We start from the raw sequence: 8,330 nt of genomic DNA, 5'->3' as shown, positions 1-8,330 counted from the left end.
ATATTAATAAGTACCTTGGTGGCTATTACCTCTCATTTGCTATCACAGTATCAATCACCAACCTGTCAGCCAGTACTGCTGACTTTCTTGGTCCACTTACTAAATCCATCAGTTAACATAAACTGGTCTTTTTCCCATTGTGTCACTCTGGCTAAAAGGAGCTTGCTGTAAAAATACCGAAAGCCACTTAAATGGCCTGATTAAAATCCTTCAGTACCATGCTCACAAAAACTTTGTCATGCTGGTGGGCTTGCACCACTTATTCTACTCATTAGTATCCTTGATATCTTTTGCTTTGACTTTAGTTCATCTTCTCGTCCCTCCTATCTTTGGAAAATATGGAAAGTCACAGAGAAGGAGGGTGTTTGCCAGTGGTGGTGATGTTCTTAAAATGAGTAGCTACTTCTATATATAAAATGTACTTCTGCCATTCTATGATAACGTTTCTTTTAAGTGTGTTTTTAAGCTTAAGCACAAGAACCTTGGTGTAAAACTAGTGATGCATTTTAGATAGAATATTGCAATATTGTTTCTGAATTTTTGCTCCAATGCAAAAGCCAAACTTCCCAGCTTCTAAGTTAGGCTGTTGTACTGTTCATTATTATTTTGTTTTAGTTCATTGAAATAACAAGTAGACAATGTTTAATGTAATAACCAACCAAGTTATATTACAAAATTATTTTGGTTTTTCCTTTTTTTGCATGTAGCATGATCCTTGTTATACATCAGTATACGACCCTCTTTGGTTTCTTTAATTTATGTAGTTTGATAATCAAAGCATGAGAAAATTCCAGCTAAATTAGAATTGCACTGATCACACTTCAGTACGTTTGACACTCCTTTGAAATATCTGTCCAGGTCATCTTAAAATAATGAAAGTAACAGAAGGGCAACAGCTGTGATTAGAAAAACAATGCTAATATTTTGTCAATTATTCTTGCTTTCAGAAAGTAATATACTATATAAGTTGTCTAAACTATTGTGGAACAGTGCTGAAATCTCCAAGTGTTCTGCTTATTATTGTTTTGGTTTTATTTAATTTCTGTAAATCTGCCCAGGTAAGTCATTCTTGCTGTCTTTGCTTCTGCTGCAGGAAGGTTATGAGAGTAACCCCTGCTTCTTAAAATACATGGTTATTTACTTTCTTTGAACAACAGAGATTTTAAATACCAATTCTTAACTTCTACAGAAGTTAAGACAATGACAAAGAAAAAGGGTCAAAGAGAAACCTAAAGTCAAATGTTGTCTTGGCATTCAGTAGAAAAATCTGAATTCTATAATTAGAAATTACATTGAACAGCAGGTAAACATTCAAAACATTCTTCAGCAAGAACATCAGTTTCTCTGTATTAGGTTCAGATTCTTTGTTGAATTAGAAAAATTTTATGCCAAACAACAGGGAGTTCTTTATTTAAAGAGATGAAGTGTATAAATAAACTGTATAAATTGCTACAGCAATCATAGCAAAGGAACGGATGCAAAAAGTGTTGCTATTGGCATTTACACTTGAAAATAATTCCACTTAGAAATATTGTGGGTTATAAAACAAATGAATAAAACTATAAAATGCTTCTAGGACCATTAAGATGCTTTTTCCTACTTAGCATCACAATCATTTCTCTGGTTGTGCCTACAACAAAAAGATGTTACTCTGAGTGAATGCACATGCTTTTACAGATACATAAGCACATGTATTGTGGATTTTTGCTAAAAATGATTAAGTTTAGTGCTGTGTCTATAGACCAACAGCACTCATGATACACAGATTTGCCTGGAAGATGTGATAAACTGTTGCAGCACTGCTGTGCTAACACTGCTCAGGAATGATGTCTATTTTTGTGCCCTAGGGAATGTGGTGACCATCCAGGTGCTCAGCACTCCCATCCAGGTATGAGTGGTGCCCTTGCAGTGTATCTCACCTCACACTTGTGTGATTGGTGAATAGAAGATGGTGATTGCAAAATGCTACAGGAATTACATTCCGCTGAATGGGTAAATATTTGTATCAGTGCAACACATGATACACACGATACTGTTCAAGCTCCTACAAAATACCAAATATAAATGTTTTTACTAAACCTCTTAGAAACAGTTCAATAGGCTTTAAAGTGACTCCAGCTGTGGGCATCATTGCCCTTCTCCTTCCTTTCATCCTTCCTGCACAATCTTGCTGAGACATCAAAGTATTCCTTGAGAACTTTATCTCAAAGAAAGGGCTGCAGAACCTGTTTCTGAGACACTTTCTTATGCAAGACTATCAAGTATGCAAGCCTCTACCTTCCCCACTCACCTGAGACTGCTAATCCCAAATGCTCAGAAGCACTGTCCCAAGGAATGCTATCCCTCAGGGAGAGGAGAAGGAATGTGTGGTTTGCTTTTACTGCATGCAGATGCCAGAGAGGATGGGGAGAAGATGCAGATGTAGCAAGAGCAGCTGGCACAGAAGTAGAACAAGCAGGAAGTCATGGACTCTGCAATAGACTTGAAACAGAGCTATGCTGGTAGAGCATCTACTATGGTAGCAGGATGCTCTGCCTAAGTGGAGGTAAAACAGCTTGAGCAATCCTTTATTTAAAAAGTTATCACTGGTGGCAGGAGGATGGCATTCACTGTGCTTTTGGTGCTGGGGAATGCTGAGACTCATCAAAGCCAAAGTTAAACGCTGAAGAAGTGCAATGTTTCCTGACAGAAACTGGCACTGGTGATGATGTGACAAAGTTCCTGGCAAAGGAATCAACAAGTCACAGTACTGATAACTTATCTAAGGCTGCCGATTGACACTGGTGGTGACAGTGAGATGACACTGCTGGCCTGTAGACACATGACTGATGCCCAGACCCACATTCTAATGGCAGGTTCTCCTACCACACCCCTTCTCAGAGTGTGTGTGGAATTGCCTCCCTTGAGTGGGGACACTAAAGGTTTCCCCTTGAGGCTGGACAAAATTTGCCCGCAACTGGGTATGGGTAAGTAAAATCAACCTCTACTTAATAATTTTCTTTCTAACTTTAACATCATTGCTTCCTTTAAGAAGGCACTATCCTAGTAGTTGCAGCTATTTGTGTAGTAAATAATTTTGATTAAGGTTTTTAGTCTAATCATCACCATCACCATCACCCATTTAGATGATAATTTTAATAATATAAATACATTTGGTTTAATATCCTTAATCCTGTGGGACAAAATCTTATAAAGGACCAATTGCACATACTAAAATCCTTTTGACCAAGTCCAGGGTTAAGATTCAATCCAGTTGCACCTAGGTTTCTTTCTGAGAAGGAGTTTAAGAAAGCAAGGGAGTCGTTTTTGCACCTCCTGACAAACTTTGTCTGAAGTTTCTACTTTGCCCATGGCAACTTCCACTACTACAGTATTCCTTTACTGCCCACCACTGAGTTTCTGGTAAATGAAAGGAATGTCTTTTCACAAAAGACATTGGCATTTTGAATCACAATGAAAATTACCTACCAAAGCTTTGTTTGAGAAAAATGGATGAGAGCCTTGGATTTTTGTAGTTGCATTTTTAATGCCCTACAAATGTTTACCACATCTTGAAACATCACAGCATGTCAGAAGATGCACTGTGAAATTCTGCATCTCAAATTAAAACATTAAATTAAATTAAAACATTAATTGAATACTAATAAAATACATGATTTTCTGAATCTACCTGCTTCTACTGTAATTGTGTGACACAAAGGAAGAAGGTTAAGTATCTGATGAACTAATTTAAGGACCATCTCTTTTTGACAAGTTGTGTTAGGTTGTTAATGTTCTACTCAGCAGCAATGTGAGGAGCTGGGACTGCAAGTGGAAATTCAGGTTTTATTTATGCTTCTCCATCGTAACAGAGTAAAAAAATTACTTGTGCTCTCCCTCTTTTTTACTGCCTGAATTTGGCATCATTTAGTGCATTGGAAGAGAGTTTCAGTGGCATGTCCACACTCCAGCCTACCCTGGGAACCCTGGAAACCTGGAAAGGTGGTAGGGAAGAAAATACAGGACTAAATCTCCTTGGACTGAGGACAAAACACATAGGTTCAATATTAGATGCCACTCAATGATAAGCTTTAGATCTAATGGTCATCCTAAGTGATCTGGGATTAATTCTGTGGTTTTCTTATTTGCTCCACTACCACCATGGACTATGCTTTGGTTTCTTGAAAACCAAATGATCATGTTTCAAAACACCCTAAAAACAACACTAACCTCACAAAAACAGCACCAAAAACCTAACAAACACCCAAAAAAAAAAAAATCCCAAAAAGCCTCCATGCAGGGCCTAGCTCCAAAAAAAGAGTTTAAAACTCACCATTATATATTGATCAAATTGCTGCATGTCTGGAAATTTTAGATGGATAGCTAAGGTCCTCAGATTACTCATGAAAGCATGTCTTGGTTGAAGGACAATCTAGATGACATGCAACTCTACCTGCAGAGAAATATGATGAGAATGTCCATGAATTCCTTCATCAACGTGTAGCAAGACAAGGAAAGGAGAAAAACATTGAGAAACAAAGTGAACAGCAAGCAGCTCATACAAATAATGTCATGCTGAACTAGCTTTTTCCTATTAAAGCATTAATTTCTGTCAAATAAAATCTTATAAAATGCTAGTATCTTAGTGTTTCAGCACTCTCCTTGTAGATGCTGGGGAATGTCAGCTGATGAAAACTGTGGCATTGAACTGAAAAATTTATTTCCTCTGGGAAGCAATTTAATTACAGAAAAATGTTTTTCATTTTCACAGAAAATTGACTGTATCTTGTTTGTTTATTTCTTTTTGCTTCTGATGTCAGTCCATTACCATTACTGGAAGGAAAATGTAAATGCATTTCATTCCTGGCAAGTGTATTGCACCTTCCCTTTGTGTTTCTTAATCAAATAACAAAGTTAGCTTGGCATTAAATTATTAAAAAAATATGCTGTTTATTGACCGTTGGATTTTAAACAACGTTATAAATATTTCCATTCTAAATTCTTGAAAAATAATTAATATTAACTGTTTATTTGATACCACAATTCACATTTTTGCCTTCTAAAGCAGACAAGAATAAATAAAATTCCACTGAGAGTAGGGCAATAAAAGAACATCCAAAAAATCTGCTCAAGAATACTCAAGTATCTAATTCACTATTTAAATGATTTAATGTACTTCAAATTGAATTTGTGAGAGAAAAAAAACCAAACAAACTTTTGCTTTTCAATAACATTTAAACAGTGAAACTGCTTTCAGGCAACAAATTACTGATGTAATTCCAAAAGCCTAGCATAATTGAAAGTAAATGTTATTCCTCTATTCTAGTTTATAAAGTGTTCATAATAATTCACACAAAAAAGGATGAATAATGATAAGAAGAAATCTTATTTGAAGGAATGAGAGCATGTCTTTCAAAGTTATGTAATATATTTTCCTTATGATGGAAATTGGAATTACTGGACAATTAATTTTCTATATAAATGAATTGAAGAAAACATATCATTAATATCTATGCTATTCCTTTCTTTTTTTAATAGCTGGAGCTAGACTTGCAGAAAGCAAAATGTTCAATGGAAAAATGCATGAAGAAAGCAAGCACCTCCTTGTAGAATAAGTATTTACAAAAAGTGTTTGTTCATAAAGAATACATATTTATCTTTTCCTAGCAAGGCATCCAGTAACAAACTATTATCTTCATATGCATTCCAGGCTTTTTTCATCAGCTACAAATCTTGACACTTTTGTTGATTGTGTCACACCTTTTCTATTTCTTTCATTTGTTGCGTTTGTTTGCGTACTGCAACACATTCACATGCAAATGTAAATTTTCCTCTTCTTAATCAAAATGCAGCAAACACTGCCCTGCAATAAATTCAGCTTTGTCATACTTGCCTTTTAGAACAGTAATGTGCCTCACATCAGGGGATATTTATTTTTCAATAACTTTTTTGTTGCTGGATCTCAGTGACTTCCTATGTTTCCCTCGGTGGAGGGAACAGAAGTTGGTTACAGCCCTTAGTTTCAGTGGGGCTCAGCATAATCCATAGTGGCCCTGCTTCCAAGGGAAAGCCTTTGGCCAACACATTTTGGATCTGCAAGATGGCAAGGTGGCTGCAGCAAAGATTTCAGAGGCACCACATAAATAAGGAAAAAACCAACTGTGCTGTCATAGAACGTGGTCAAGGCAATACAAATGGTTATGGAAACAGTTCACTCTCTGCATAGCTGAGGGGTGCAACTACCATGCAAGAGTTTTAATTTCTCCGTGTGGAATTGGTCTCACACAAACTCCAGTTATGCAGCTGGTAGGTTCAGTTCAAGTAGCCTCACCAGAAATGTTTCATTAATTTGCCAGGGTTTGTAGAGAGCTTGTGACCCCAGCAGAATAAGGAACATTAACTCTTAATGTAAGACCCTATTATACAGTAAGAAGACTTTCAGCTTCTCCCAAAGGCTGTCTAGTACAAAAGCACAAAAAATTTCAGGTAAGTAAGCCTTGTCCTAGTTTTCTACCTAGATACTTTTCAAAGGAAAGGCACAATCTAACAAAAAAAATTGTTATCAATAGTCATAAGCCAATCATAAGCCTCTAGATATTCAATAACTCTTAAATGTGTTATTGAACTTGAAATGCATTTAACATTGTCCCACTTTGAGACAAATTTGGGAGTCACCCCAGGACATCCATAAAGGTTCTCAAGCCAGCAGCATTTTCTGTCAAGGTTTTTCATAATGGCTTTCTCTAATAAAACTGGCTCTGTTACTCAGAATACTGAGAACAAGGAGAAGTACAAGCCACATGATGTTCCCAGCCTAACTGACATAATTCCATGCACCTCAGCAATGTTGCTTCTCATACTCCTGTGCAAGACTTTGGTTCAACAAAGAGGTTACATATGTGCTGAAAGCCTTCACTGAGCAAATAAATCCCTTTACTTAACTGTAGGCAAAGTAAGACTGGGTTTTTTAGCTTTTTTTTCTAACTTAAATGTGTGCCCTAAGACCTTTACTGGCTGAGAGCCTAATTGAATAAAATAGCATATTTGAGTCTATTCCCTATAATCCTCTCCATAATGTTCACAATCTTCCTTCTCTAAACTATCTTTCCTGATACTGTTTACCTTGTCTTAGCACTAAATGCAACATGATCCCCTGAAATTTCCACATGGCACCGGGCTTCATAAAACTGAGCAAGGGGTGGGGATCCTCTGACATTATGAGACTGCCTTTGTAGGTCATACTAAGCAAGAAATATGAGTTAAATTTGCAGTGCAATTAATTATCAAGCAGGAAAATTAAGTATTGCTTTTACAAAAACAGGAACTCTGGTGTAAGACCATTAATACAGAAAATAAGCAGCACATTCTCAAGAAACTTCATGAGGATTTTAATCTAAAGAAAGAGAGAGAAATGTTGTGTTCAATATTAAATTGAGAATAAACATCAGAATGAAATTAGCAATTATGGACCAAAATCCTGCGACTGAAACTGGTAGGAGTAGTGAAGTCAGCAGTGTGTGTACCTGGCTGATGGGTGGCAGTTCCTGATTATCGTGATGATTTCTGGAAGATGTATTTGGAAGGGAAGGCCTTTTCTGAAACTGGATTATTTAAGTAAATAATTTCCACTTACCTGAGAGATATTAGACAGTCATTTTCATAAAACAATAGAGCTCTAACACCTAACAAGTTCTTTTTTCTTTCCTCACTACTCTCACTGGAAAGCTGTTCCAGGACACTGCTGCACCTTGTCTAATTTCCAAACTAAATTTAACCATGACTAGGGTGTAATTTTTTATTCACATACTGGTGTTTCCCTTTATTTAAAGGCTGGTAGAGTGCTTTGGCTCATTAGTGTCTACACTTTTAACTCCAAGCAGAGCTGCTTTGTCTGACTGAATCCCGTATCACCATTTCTCTCCAAGCCAAGCAGATCTTGCACTTTCACTGTGCCTGCAGTACTCCTCAGCTGCCCAGCAAGTGCAGCTGTATGGCATAGCAAACTTTTCTGCCTGAAGTCTGCACTATTGTCATGACAGGTTCCAGTCTTTGCTTGTGTGCATTTGTGGGGGTTTTTTTGTTTTGGGTTTTTTTTTGTTTGTTTGTTTGTTTTTTGTTGGATGTTGTTTTTTCTTGGTTTTGTTTGTTCTTGTTTTTGTGTTGTTTTGGTTTTTTGTTTTTTTATTCTAGTGCAATTTCATGCCTTCACCTTCATGAGGACATTTAGATGTTTTTGTATCTCTGGCCATAGCATGTATTGCATTTCAGATTGCCTGTCTGTACTGGCAGCCAGACACATCTTGAAGGAAACCAAAAGGCATCTTTAAAAAGCAAACTTTTAAAGGCAGAGT

General features: G+C 36.7%; 1 long non-coding RNA gene across 1 annotated transcript; it reads right to left on the bottom strand.

Annotated features, from left to right (window-relative positions):
- Nucleotides 1-2,296: 2,296 nt before the first annotated feature.
- Nucleotides 2,297-5,999, bottom strand: LOC306810215. The gene is made up of 3 exons (XR_013776408.1): nucleotides 5,869-5,999; nucleotides 4,313-4,428; nucleotides 2,297-2,434 (listed from the first exon to the last, which is right to left on the bottom strand). It is a non-coding gene; the product is annotated as an uncharacterized lncRNA (long non-coding RNA).
- Nucleotides 6,000-8,330: the final 2,331 nt, after the last annotated feature.

The sequence above is a fragment of the Erithacus rubecula genome (genome assembly GCF_903797595.1).
Source record: "Erithacus rubecula genome assembly, chromosome: 1".
Taxonomy (NCBI): Eukaryota; Metazoa; Chordata; class Aves; order Passeriformes; family Muscicapidae; genus Erithacus; species Erithacus rubecula.
The sequence above is the reverse complement of the archived record's forward strand: the minus strand, read 5'-3'. Positions and strand labels throughout refer to the sequence as shown.